The sequence below is a fragment of the Aplidium turbinatum genome, chromosome 4 (assembly GCF_918807975.1).
Source record: "Aplidium turbinatum chromosome 4, kaAplTurb1.1, whole genome shotgun sequence".
Taxonomy (NCBI): Eukaryota; Metazoa; Chordata; class Ascidiacea; order Aplousobranchia; family Polyclinidae; genus Aplidium; species Aplidium turbinatum.
This window is the reverse complement of record NC_137475.1, coordinates 44,825,394-44,839,455: the sequence shown is the minus strand read 5'-3', so window position 1 is coordinate 44,839,455 and position 14,062 is coordinate 44,825,394. Positions and strand designations below refer to the sequence as shown.

The following is a 14,062-nucleotide window of genomic DNA, read 5'->3' as shown; positions in this document are numbered from 1 at the left end:
TCGGGCATTTTTGGTTTCCTGGGACCATTGTATCTCTGTATGGTGACATCATATTGTATTGGCTCCGACATCTCCTCCTTTGAAATTCGTGGGATTGTCTCTCTATGGCATCGATCAGCATCAGATGGTGATTCAGGTTGTGTAACCAGAACAGCTAACGAGTGGGTGGAAAGTTTTCCATTTTGCGACGAGATTTCAGCATCAAAATTATCGACAACTACTTGTACTAAACCTTCTGATGCATCAGATATGCCAAGACAGGATCGTTCCATTGTTGCAGCTTTCGCAGCTGAACGCTTGAAGCGTAATACCTCGTCATAAGAACATGTCACACCGAATGACTGCATGGTTGTGATGATATTTTTTGATCTGCCCAATTTTGAACCTAGTGTTATCTGCAGAGCCGTTGGGTTGTTCTTGACAGCCCCAGTCAAGATTGATCCCATCATTATGGCTGGGAAAGTCCTTTCTAGTTTTGCGGATACAAGTCCTAGTAATGTCATCAATGTTTCACTTACTTCGTTCATTGCAATGTCCTTATTAATTGTTGTTGAGTAATGGTTTTTATCCAAGTGAATGCCTTTGACTTCACTTCTAACCTTTTTCGCAATTCTATTCAAGATCACATCAGTATCATCGTCATCCTCATCTATTAGTCTTAGGGATTTTGCCGCCCGACAACGGAAACAAACAATGTTTGCTAAACCTGCTGAATGCAACACAATAAGATCATCACCGAAGAAATCTGACAATTTTCCTAGCAGCGTTTTCCGCGACTGAATTTTGCCCCCATTTTCCGTGTATAGTTTGTACAGGTCAATCGAATTCCAAAGTTGTGACTGATCTTTCTTCATCACACCAATGACGTGTTCCATGGCAGGATCATCTTGTTCAAGTTTATCTGACTTAGCTGCTGCAATTGTTACGTGATCGAGAGACAGAAAGCTTATTCGACAGTCTGTGTGGTATCTTGCTTCAGCAGCATGGAGATCACCCACAATCCCATGAATGCGGAGTCTAACTTGTTCAGCCAAGTAATCATTTCGAACAACACATGTCTCTAAGATCGATTTCTTCAGGGTCGTCTTTCTATCTGGACTGAGTATTTGTCTGAATTTATAAGCAATTCTCCAACGTGATGGATTCTTACTGTCTTTCTGGAGTTCACATTTTTCTCCACAAAACAAACAGTCCTGAAGGAGATCAAACTTTCCACAAGCGGACGATTGTCGCCTTGTCTTTGGGGGAATATAGGATGATGGTTCTTGGGAATGTTTTCGCTTATTAAACCCTTTAACATGATGAGTGGATGTGTAACTAGAAACACAGCTTTTATGGCAGTCAATGGTTAAGTTAGCATTATTCTCAAGTTTTTCCTGCAGCGAAATGTGTACATCGTCATCGTAGATCCTGCTACATCTAATAATGTTCTGAATTCTGGCAGAGCCTGCCTCAGTAAGTCTTTCTGATTTGTCGTCACAGCTGAATTTCCAATTGAAGACGCATTTTCTCTCCTCCAATTCTAACCTCGTGCTGGAGGACGGTTTTCTAAAATAAATAAATAAAGGCACTCAGGTACGATTCCATCACGAATAATTAACACGAAAGTGGGAATGCATACAGGGTATTTACCGAATATGGTCCGTCATAGCCCAAGAGTCTCCGAATTGATCTCGATAGTTTCGAAATTGAATCTGCATTAACGATACGCGGAGTTATAGTCACAAATGTATGATCGAAGCACCACAAATACACAACAAAGAAGGTTCGTACGTACCGTTAGTGGCCTAAGCTTGAGTAATTCTCTCTTGAGAAATTCACTATACTGTACAGTAACTAACGTTCTTAAATTGAAAAACAAACAGAAGTAAGCATAATCATCATTCATCCTAACTAAATATTCACAAAGTTTTCATTTTACTTCTCTGACAGTCTGACTGCTTATAACTAGAACCTTGAATTAGAACAAGCACTGCTGCTTCGAAAGAGAGAACACTGTATCGATCTTTCTTACAAGCCTGCTGAGACGCAAGTTCGCGCTTGTCAGTCAGAAAGCAAAGTGATTACGTAGCATAGTGGGAGTTCGAGATTAAGAAATTTACAGTAGGTCAAGTGTTCGGCAAATACATCAGCAGCCATTTTGGATTTTGCTGTGATGTAATTCATATGCAACTGTTTTAATCCTTGAAATGGATTCCTTGTCCACGAAACATATGAATAGACACCAAAATTATCATTCTAGACCAAATACAAGTGAATTTGTTTGTTTTTGTTTGAATTTTGTAATATGGCAGCCCTATTGGCGGCATTATTGCATTTCTACATGATGCAATCCCCAACAAGTCAAATAAATAGTTTCAATGGATTCCTTGCCCCTCAAAACATATGGTTAGACACCAAAATTATCATCCTAGGTCAAATACTAACTGAGTTATAGGGAGTTATCTGAAACGGCGGCCATTTTGGACGCCATCTTGAATTTCTCAAAACGCTCAAGGATGCTCGGAGTGCACCCGGCAGATTCTGAAAGAGTAGACCCTAGGCTACCAAAATCAATAAAAAAAAAAACTTAGCATAAAATTTCCAGGTTCAGCCAAAAAAGTGGATTTGGCAACCGGACTAATATTGCCTTCGCGAAGATATCAGTTTTCACATAACTATAGTCTTCACTTCCATCATGAACATTATTTCCGCAGAAAAGGCAATCAGTCTTGGTATTGAACAGACCCTCAGAGTCCCTAGTACCGGTACTTCTTTTATAAGTGCTGGTGGAATAAATCTTTTCGACTTTAACAACGATAACTTTGCTTGCATTGTGATGCGACTATGCACGCATTCATGTGATTATGATGTCACAAACACAAGAACAATAAAAACTTGAATACCACCATCTACCCAATACGCAAAATTATTTAGAAATATGCCGTACATTTCCTTGAAAATGACCCCTTTCTGGGGGTCCGATTTTGGTAGACTTTTAGTATGTTATTTAGTATGCCCATTGGTAACAGAATCCGTTGAAAAACCTTTTGTATCAATTTTTTTGGGGTTAGGTGCCTTTTTTCCGTATATTGACTCGTCTACTAACCGTTACACCATCGACGCTGATGATGAAACCAGCATGGTTGTTTGGTAATTAATAAATGATAAAGCTTTGGTAGAGAGTTTGCTTTATTGAACCATAGAGAAATAAAACATAGTAACTTTAGCGGGTTTAGCATACTTTATTTCACACAAAATATAACATAATTAAATAAAATAAACTCAAACGTTTTCGACACGTACGTGTGTCCTCATCAGGAATTAAATCTGCAATACATAAAATGAAAAATCGTAAGATAAATTTGACTATGCACTGTAACTGTAACGACACTCTGGACTGAAAGCACAAACTGAACAAATGATACGAGAATGATTGCGAGTAAACTATGCGGTGGGAAACAGATCACGTGAGGTGTAGACTACAGGCATTGGACAAAACAATTAGTGGTCACAGCGGTAAACCATAATCTCTTCGTGGGAAAATTGTAACGTAAGATTCCCGAATCCGTTCGTCTGCATGTAATGACCGAAAAAGAAACACTCCTTCGAAACGTCTATTCAAATTTGTATTTCTGTAAAATTAGCCACCTGGCTGTCCAAATTGGATGTAACGCCGTACACCACTAAAACTTGTCACTACAGAACAGATTACTTAGATAAAAGACGGAAACTTTGTCCAGCTAGCAAGCACTAAGCAAACAGTTAAATATGCGACTGACTTCCAACAAACAATTTTACGAATGACTAGAATAATTTGCGATATCTCAAATGCACGTAGACAGTAACTGTGACGCAATAATGAAAGACATTGTCACGCAATTCAAACCGGTGTTCAAAGGTAGTGATGCAATATTTCATCAGGTCTTACGACCGATGGTGCAATATTTGGACATTTTCTAGCAATTTCCATGACGTAAGATGCCAGCTAGGTTAAGTAGACCATAACGGTTTTTATATGACGTTTGATTTGGTGAAAATTGTCTGGAACATAGCGGCCCCTAGTTATGACAGTCTGACATGGCATAACTAAAAAAGAATTGACGACAATATTGTGAGCCAATGAATAAAAACACACGATACACAAATTGTTTGAATCACTCACGTTTATGTTAACACGTAAATACAAAGGGCATGCAAAGAATGAACAACAATACGAATACTACACGACGATACATGAAATTGGTACCATAGGTACATGCTAAAATGACACTATATACAATGGTTGCGATAATAACCGACTGTTCTGGGCTCAGACAAGTGTCGGCCACCGCAGACAAACCAGGCTCAAACCCTAACACTTAGGTGTTCTTTACGGGGGCGAGGCACGAAATATCCCTCAACACGTAGTCTACTTTCACTTCCCCCGTACTCTCATCATAGTTGCAGACGGCAACTTTAGCTCTACGAACCACAGGCTTCCCTTTCCTAACTTGTGGAACTACCTCATGCACCCTCCCAAGTTGATACTTTCCACGTTTACCAATGTCTTGGAGAGAACCCACCACTACAAGTTGACCAGGCTCCAAATTCTGGGCCATTTTTAGCCATTTTTTCCGGCCCTGAAGCCCTGGCAAGTAAAAATCGATCCATTTACTCCAAAACTGCTGAGAAAGTGACAAATTGAACCGATAATCCCTCCTTAGTTGGTCACGATCATGTGGCTGCCCAACAGCACAGTATGGGTCTAAGTATGGGGTCAAAAGTGAGGCAGGGGTGATGACAGTAAAATCCCTAGGGTCGTCACTCAAAGGTACCAAAGGGCGTTCGTTCACGATCCGAACAGCACTGCTGGTGTACGTAAGCAGTTCAATAAAATTGGGCTTACGTATTGAAGAGTCCAAAATGTGAAAAAATGCAATTTTAAATTGTTTTACCATTGCCTCCCAAGCGCCACCTTGCGCTGGAGCATACGGAGGTATAAACTCCCAGTTTATCTGCTTCTGTCTCAGGGCGTTGTGAAATTCAGTTGATTTTATCAACTCGGGTAACTTCTTAGATGCCGCCTGAAAGGTGCTTCCATTATCGAAATAGATAGCATTAACCTGCCCACGTAAATCCGTAAACCTAGTAAAGGCAAGTAAAAAATCACTCAGCGACAATGACGTAACCAGCTCAACATGAATAGCGCGAGATGCCATACATGTGAACAAGGGTCCCCAAGCTTTTTTGTGACTCCTACCTTCAACAAAGGTCAATGGTCCAAGATAGTCTAAGCCGGAATCAAAAAAGGGTTTCCTATGCGCAGTTGTGCGAGACAAAGGTAAATCAGACATGAGCTGCCTTATAGGTCGCGCTTTCTCAATCGCGCATACACCACAGTCATTAAGATACCTCTTCACGGAGGCATTACCATTAGCGATCCAAAACTTTTGTCGCGTAGACAACAAAGTGTGCTGTACTCCACAGTGCGCATTTCCATTATGATGTGACAGTACAACAAGCCTAGTGAAGGGGTGTTTCGAAGGCAAAACAATCGGATGCTTTGCTTCAAGAGAGATCTCAGGAGAATTACTTAAGCGCCCTTCAATGCGGATTACACCAGCGTCATCTACACAAGGTCTGTACTTTTTAAGTGAACGCAATTCTTTCAAGCGTTCCTTCTCACGTTGCGAAGCGCCAACACTACCCCGCTTTATCACTTCCTCAAGGGCATCCGGCGATCGTTTGGTCATTAAATGTACCACATCGCCATACACGCTTTTCTGAACAAACTTCACAGTTAAGTCTAAGGCTCTATTAAGATAAGAAGCGTCCAGTTTTGGCTTCACAAAGCTACGCTTTCTCGTTTTACAGCACAAAAATTCAACAAAAGCAACCACATAAGCGATTCTCTTTTTCATAACATACAAAGAAGGTGCTGCCTCGATCAATCTGTGAAGGCCATCCCGTCCAACGTCGAGCGACTCCTCTTCGTCACGAAGATATAGGCTATGGACAGGTACTGGAGTGGCATTTTCTACAGATGGAATTTCTTCACACTGATAGAGAAGACTAGAACCATTCAACCACAACTCTCGAAATTCTCTCTTAGTAATAAGATTTGGCCGTGTGCCAACATCAGCTGGGTTCATATCGGTAGGGCAAAAACGCCAATCCTGGACTCCAGACAACAATAAAATATGCTCAACTCGACGCGTGATAAACTTATTCAAACGTAAATCAGGGTTTTTAACCCACTGCAACACTGTCCGAGAATCACACCAAAAATATTTAATGCAGTCAGGCATCTTTAATGCCTCGTAGGCCTGCTTCACGAGTCTTGCTGTATTCAAAGCGGCAACAAGCTCTTTCCTAGCTATCGGCCAAGAAAACTGATTTTTTACAACAATGGTAGATTTACCCAGAACGAAAGACACACTAGGAACTTCATTAACCAATCTACGCAAGTAAACAACCGAAGAGAAAGCTTGATTCGAAGCATCACTAAACCCATGTAATTGATAAGAAACAACATCATCCGGACTACACACACCAGAGTTTGCAAAATAATATCTCGGTAACGAAAAATCCTTAAGCAGGTCCAAAGAGCGAAGTCACGACTCCCACTCTTTTACAAAGCTATCAGGGACCTCGGTGTCCCAATCAAACTTGTCTATCGCCAATTGCTGAAGTATCATACGTGCTTTTAGAAAAAATGGCGCTCCAAAGCCTAGCGGATCAAAATTTTGTCCAAGCTGACTGATCATACTTCGGGGCGTGTGTTTAGCTAAGAGCTTTAAGGAACATGCGATATGCATCTCGTCAGACTCGGTTTGCCACACACAACCCAATGTCTTCGCTGATGGCAAAGTCATATTTTCAGTCTGAAAGTCAATGTCACGAATCAAAGGTGAAAGCATCTCATTATCCAAATTTGACAAGACAATCATAGCCTCCTTGTTAGCACTCCACTTAACAAGCTTAAACCCACGGCTATCAAACAAAGCAATTGATTCATGAGTGATTTGCTGAGCTTCCTCTAAGCTATCAGCCGAAAATATAAAATCATCCATGTACATATTATTTGCAATATTGCAGAGAGTTAGTTCACCAGCACCGCTGGGATTCTGCTCGATCATTTTCTTTATGGCCAAGCAAGCGATATATGGGCTACTCTTTATTCCCCAAGGGTGTACACAAAAACGAAAGGGTACCATTCTACCATTTTCAAGGTCATCATCTTCAAACCACAATATACGAAACAAATCCCTCTGCGACTCAGGTAACTTTATTTGAAAGAAGCATTTAGTCACATCAGCCATGAGACCAAATCTACCAAGCCGAAATCTAGCCAAGACATCTACAAGAGGGTTTAACAAGTCAGGACCCGAAAACATTACATCATTAACACAAGTTCCTCGAAATTCAGACTTGCCATCGTAAACAATACGCTTTTTTAATTGTGACGTCACAAAGTATGGTAAATACCACTGAAATCCTTTTACATTTTCTGCTTCACCAGCACGCTCAATATAGCCAGTAGATTTAAGATCTTTCATGGTGTCGGTAAGGAAATCACGAAGTTCAGGTTGTTTTAAAGCCTTCTTCCTTAAAGCAGCAGCTCTATCTGACGCCAGCACAAAATTGTTAGGTAAATCAATATCTTCCTTCAACGGTACAGGTATCTCAAATCGACCATCTTTCAACTCAATATTCGGTTCAACAAGTTCTCTAGCCAAAATATCATTGCGAGACAATTCACAGGTTTCATTTTGCAAGGTCAAATCCTGAATGACTTTATTCAGGTCTGCTATTTCCATATCACGAGACTCAATTTTACGCTGAAAGCTAGAGATGACATCCGACTCTGAAAACGTTTGCACTCTGCACACGTTAGCAACGCTTTCATCTAAGGGTGACTTACCACCACAAGCCAACCAACCGAGAGGAGTGAGCAAAGCATGTGGTTCACTACGATTCTCACCAACACGCTCTTCTTTAGCACACATCAAATAAGCGTTGTCGTTTCCAATCAGTACATCTACAGTACTACAATCATTCAAATGAAACATATTCACGTCATGAAAATGACGGAAACTACTTAAATCCTGCTTATGTGGTAAAGTTTTAACATCGTCAGCCCAAGCTGGGTTAACCACCGAAGTTATATCACAAAACAGTTCATTCGTCTCTAACGACTGAATGTTGAGTTTAACAAGGTCAGCACAAGTAGCTTTCTGACCAGCCAGAGTATCCATTTTAAACGACGCTTTGTCATATGGTTTTACGTCAAGTTCGCAGACCAAATCACTCGAAACAAAAGTCAACTGCGAACCAGGATCATGTTGACAATACACCAACTTCGATTTGCCAGTCATTGGATTCGAAACACGAGCAGCAGTAATGCGGTTAAAGGCTGCTTTAATATTTCCAATCTTAACATTACGCACAGGAACTCTGGCACCAGCATCATCTTTACCGACCGAATCCAGAGAATCACGTGACGTCACATAAAAATCATGCAGAAGAAAATAGTGTTTCCTATCGTTGTTAGGGCCACATTGACGACAGTTGTTTGCATGAACGCAATCCCTAACTATATGCTGGCGCAAACAATTCAAGCATTTGCCAGCTTTCACAATGACATCTCTCCGATCTTTAGGTGTCAAGCGCAAAAATTCTTTACAATTAGACAAAAAATGATATTCAACTTGACCACGTGACGAACAATAAAAACATGCCGGTATGTCTCTACGTCTGGCCACACCACCGCGCGGTGCGCCAACAGCAGTCGAGTACTGCGAACTCCCTGAAATCACATTATCATTGGGTTTTACCGACGTCTGCCTAACCGGACATGAAGGCAATTTTCCTTTGCCAAACTTTTTAAAATGCTGCGACTCACCAGAATCGCCCATTAGCATAATGCTAAAATCAGTCGACTTGCGCGTTTCCTCCCGTACTACAAATTCAAACAAACTCTGAAAAGTAGGCTCATCAGTACCACCATACTGATCACCTAAAAAGTCAAGATAACGCTGCTTAGCGTCAAACGGGAGTCGCTTAGCCAAATCCAAAACAAAACGTCCTTCCAATTTGTCACGCTGACCATAAGCTTGCGCGTAAAGCAGACACTGCGACAATTCATCTTTAAACTCTTTCAGATCACTGGAAGAGGTCGAAGTCAATTTGCTACCATAGCGATACTTTCCAATTTCCGGTTCGGCGAAAAGACCTCCACGAACCCCAAAACGCTGGGACAAGCGAGCTAACGACATTTCTATCCTGTCTTCTTCTGACAAGCCAGGAGTGTCGGAAACCAAATTAGCAATCGTTTGCGCAGCTGTTCTAACACAAGCTGCTTGTAACAAAGTCAAACGAGTTCCTTTAAAGGGTGAAGCTGCCATTAAGGCCGTAACACGATTTTTAAAGAAGATAAATGGCATATTATAACCATCGTAACCAATCAAGGCCGCCTTATCGAAAAACGTCCTACTATTTTGGTATTCAAAAAAGCAATCCTGTTGTTGAGAACTCGATTTAGCGGGAGAAGACAAACTATATCCCTTAAGGGGCTGAGGGGGCTCAGTCACATGCACAGCCCGATCACGATCCTCACACACGTTAAAATCAGGAGACGCGTTACGCCTCTCACGATCACGCAAATTACGTGTAGCTGGGCGATCAAAAACTAGCGGCGCAGAAAACTGTGAAGGGGGCATAGCATTACTGCTAATGGCGGCCCCGTGACCTGCACGCTCTGGGGGAGGAGTTCGGCTATAATTCGCAGGCCTTGGCTCTACAGCCTTCGAAAGACCCTTAGCCGCGGCCCCGAGACCTCCTGAAACAGCTGGAAAACGTGTGGATTGCACTGGTCCACTTACAGATTGAACAGGCGTCTGGAAAAGGTTATGTAAATTAAACTGCGATTGATGTTCATTTCTGGAATGGCTAGAAGAGCCCTTCTTAGAACTACGCCGGGAGCCCAACTCTGAACGATATTCAGCTAGAACTACCTCTTTACGTTGTTCAGCCCTCAACTGAGCGTCTTTGAGTGCGAACTCAGCAGCTCTAGCTTCGGCTCTCGCGATGGCCTCTGCTCGTACGGCTTCAGCTCTCGCGGCGGCCTCAGCAGCTCTCGCGTCGGCCTCAGCTCTCGCGGCAGCCTCAGCTCGTATGGGCTCAGCTCTCGCCATAGCCTCAGCAGCTCTTGCTTCAGCCTCAGCTTGTATCTGGAGCTCCTCTCGTCTTAGCTGTAGGTTAATTTGTGCAACTATCCGAGACGAACTCTTAGACATCCTAGTGCTTACATTTGAGGCGCTATCCTCAGGATGTATGTCAGCATTCAACATATCTGAGAACTCACTTTCTTTTTGTTCGAAGTTATTTTTTAACGAGTTATATTCGGGATCTACCCTATCACGAAGTTCTGCCAAGATTGCAGAGTTAAAAATTTTAGTCAAAAGAGCATGGAAATGCCGTAATTCCTCTTCCAAAGTAGAGAACTTAGATCTAAAAATTAACAGTTCCTGCTTATCACTCAAAGAACCTAGGGCTACAGAAAGTTCCCCAATTTGAGTCAAAATATCCCGTCTAAGATGCCGGGCCTCTCGAACTGACTTAGCCTCATCGTTACGGGGTCCCTCCCCAGAATGGCCTGCCCGACCGCAAAGAACACCATCAGGCTTAAACTCAGTCGAGTCGACGGCGGTCGAGTCCTTGTCGCCACCGAGTGTAGACATATTAAATGTTGGGGCTAAATTTAACAATTAAAAAATTAAGTTACACAAACACACAAAATTAAGTTATAAAAAACTTAACTGCAAAGACCGTAAAAATACAAAAAGAATTTAAATGCACAATACCGTAGTTGTACGGGTATATGAAGTCCTAGAGTTCCACAAAACTTGCTTGGATTCGTTCACTTGAATCTTCAAGCACAGATCGATTGTCTTTAATCTTTTTTCTTCAAATGAATGTCAATGTTGTTTTTTCTTCAGAACCAACAAAGAAACGCCTTTAATTTTTAACTTGAAGTTCTTCAGTACCAACTGAGAAGAAATATCTTTAATTTTCTTTTGCTTCTGTAGACTACCAACCAACAAGATCTTCTTTTATTATTTTGCTTTAATTTCTTCTTGACCTACCAACCGACAAGAACTCGTCTTTTATTTTTTATGGTCACAGCAGTAAACCATAATCTCTTCGTGGGAAAATTGTAACGTAAGATTCCCGAATCCGTTCGTCTGCATGTAATGACCGAAAAAGAAACACTCCTTCGAAACGTCTATTCAAATTTGTATTTCTGTAAAATTAGCCACCTGGCTGTCCAAATTGGATGTAACGCCGTACACCACTAAAACTTGTCACTACAGAACAGATTACTTAGATAAAAAACGGAAACTTTGTCCAGCTAGCAAGCACTAAGCAAACTGTTAAATATGCGACTGACTTCCAACAAACAATTTTACGAATGACTAGAATAATTTGTGATATCTCAAATGCACGTAGACAGTAACTGTGACGCAATGATGAAAGACATTGTCACGCAATTCAAACCGGTGTTCAAAGGTAGTGATGCAATATTTCATCAGGTCTTACGACCGATGGTGCAATATTTGGACATTTTCTAGCAATTTCCATGACGTAAGATGCCAGCTAGGTTAAGTAGACCATAACGGTTTTTATATGACGTTTGATTTGGTGAAAATTGTCGGGAACAATTAGAACACACAAAAAAGGAACGATGAGCCACAGGCGAATAACTGCCGGTTGAGAGATGGATTGTTACGTTTGATTCTTAAGGCTTCCATGATCTTAGTCTGAAAATCAGATCTGCCTCGAGAGATGATTTTAAATTGGTCGACCGAGACATTGTCAGTGCACGTTTCACAAGAGGCGATGTGCTCTTTAATTGCACTTTTAGTTGTTAGGTTTGGGTTTAAGTGCTCCCCGGCCCTTGTCAACAAATGTCTGGTTGACATACCAATGTATGTCTGGTTTGCGTCACGCAAACAACTAAATTTATACACAACATTTGAAGAAACAGCAAAGGGGTAGGCGACTTCAATTGAAAATATTGGTGCAATTTAAATGTTTTATACACAGGATGAATGTCACATGAAAATTTCTTTTTTATAAGTTTAGCTAGGTTTTTCGCAAAAATTGTTGAACCTTTTCCTAGGTAGGGTATATTAATGAAATAACTAAAATCTACTTCTTCAGGCGTGTCTTTTGGTTCATCAGCCATGAAGGTGTTTAAGACTTTATTGAAAAAGTGAAAAGGATATCCATTTAAATAAAACATGTTTTTTAATTTCTTGATTTCTTTCTGAAACAACTGATCATCAGAACACACCAAACGAGCACGAGATAACAGACACAAGATTAAACCAGATTTGGATTTCCTAGGGCATAGAGCGTTATAATTTAAAAGCAAGCCAGTGTTGGTAGGTTTTCGCCAAATCCAGGTGTCAAAAGAATTGCCTTTAATTTCAATTTCAACATCTAAAAAAGCGATGGTGTCATTGGATTTTTCAAGAGTAAATTAGATATTTTTATGTTGCGAATTTAGAAGGTTCAAAAATTTTGAGCACGATTCATCATCATCAAAAATGGCGAAAATATCATCAACATAACGTAAATACAGTTTGGGATAAAAATCACGATAAAATTCAAATATTTTGGTTTCGATGTGTGCCAAGAAAAAGTTTGCCAGTGTTGGGCCCAATGGGGACCCCATGGTGACGCCATCTATCTGTTGAAACAAACTATTGTTGTACAGAAACATGCCTTCTGTGGCTAAATGTAATAATTTTATAAAGTATTTTTTCGCAATGGGCGGTCGATTTGGTTGGTTTTCACTAAATATATGGTCAGCAATTATAGTAATAGTTTCTTTCAGAGGCACGTTAGTGAACAGAGACACAACATCAAAACTCACCATGCGACTGTTGGGTGGACACTTAAAATCTTTTAACTTTTCCATCAATTGATTAGTTGAATTAAGCATGTAGTTCTTGGGTATGAACGATTTTATAATTTTGTCTCAAAATTTAGCCAATTTGTATTCCGGAGTGCCAATCATGGAAACGACTGGTCTCGCGGGATTGCCTGGCTTGTGCACTTTTATTAATCCATATAATTTGCCAGGACAGCTTCCGGTTGGAATAAGAGATTTTCTTGATTAACTTCTTTTAAATATTACAGTTACAGTGCAGTTACAGTTACAGTGCATAGTCTAATTTATCTTACGATTTTTCATTTTATGTATTGCAGATTTAATTCCTGATGAGGACACACGTACGTGTCGAAAACGTTTGAGTTTTTTTATTTAATTATGTTATATTTTGAGTGAAATAAAGTATGCTAAACCCGCTAAAGTTACTATGTTTTATTTCTCTATAATTAATAAATGCAGAACAAATAAAATAATAACTAAATTATTGCGTCGACCGAGAGTCGACCCCGGAACTACTGCTTGGAAGGCACCAATGCTAACCGTTACACCATCGACGCTAATGATGACACCAGCATGGTTGTTTGGTAATTAATAAATGCAGAACAAATAAAATAATAACTAAATTATTGCGTCGACCGGGAGTAGAACCCGGAACTAGTGCTTGGAAGGCACCAATGCTAACTGTTACACCATCGACGCTGATGATGAAACCAGCATGGTTGTTTGGTAATTAATAAATGCAGAACAAATAAAATAATAACTAAATTATTGCGTCGACCGGGAGTCGAACCCGGAACTAGTGCTTGGAAGGCATCAATGCTAACCGTTACATCATCGACGCTAATGATGACACCAGCATGGTTGTTTGGTAATTAATAAATGCAGAACAAATAAAATAATAACTAAATTATTGCGTCGACCGGGAGTCGAACCCGGAACTAGTGCTTGGAAGGCACCAATGCTAACCGTTACACCATCGACGCTGATGACGCCACCAGCATGGTTGTTTGGTAATTAATCAATGCAGCAACAAATAAAATAATAACTAAATTATTGCGACGATCGGGAGTCGAACCCGGAACTAGTGCTTGGAAGGCACCAATGCTAACCGTTACACCATCGACGCTAATGATGACACTA

At 40.7% G+C, this 14,062-nt stretch overlaps 2 non-coding genes across 2 annotated transcripts; both read right to left on the bottom strand.

The window, feature by feature from the left end:
- Window positions 1–13,691: 13,691 nt before the first annotated feature.
- Window positions 13,692–13,763, bottom strand: Trnag-ucc (transfer RNA glycine (anticodon UCC)). The gene has a single exon. It is a non-coding gene; the product is annotated as a tRNA-Gly (tRNA).
- A 70-nt stretch (window positions 13,764–13,833) lies between these two features.
- Trnag-ucc (transfer RNA glycine (anticodon UCC)) lies at window positions 13,834–13,905 on the bottom strand. The gene has a single exon. It is a non-coding gene; the product is annotated as a tRNA-Gly (tRNA).
- Between the last annotated feature and the right edge of the window lie 157 nt (window positions 13,906–14,062).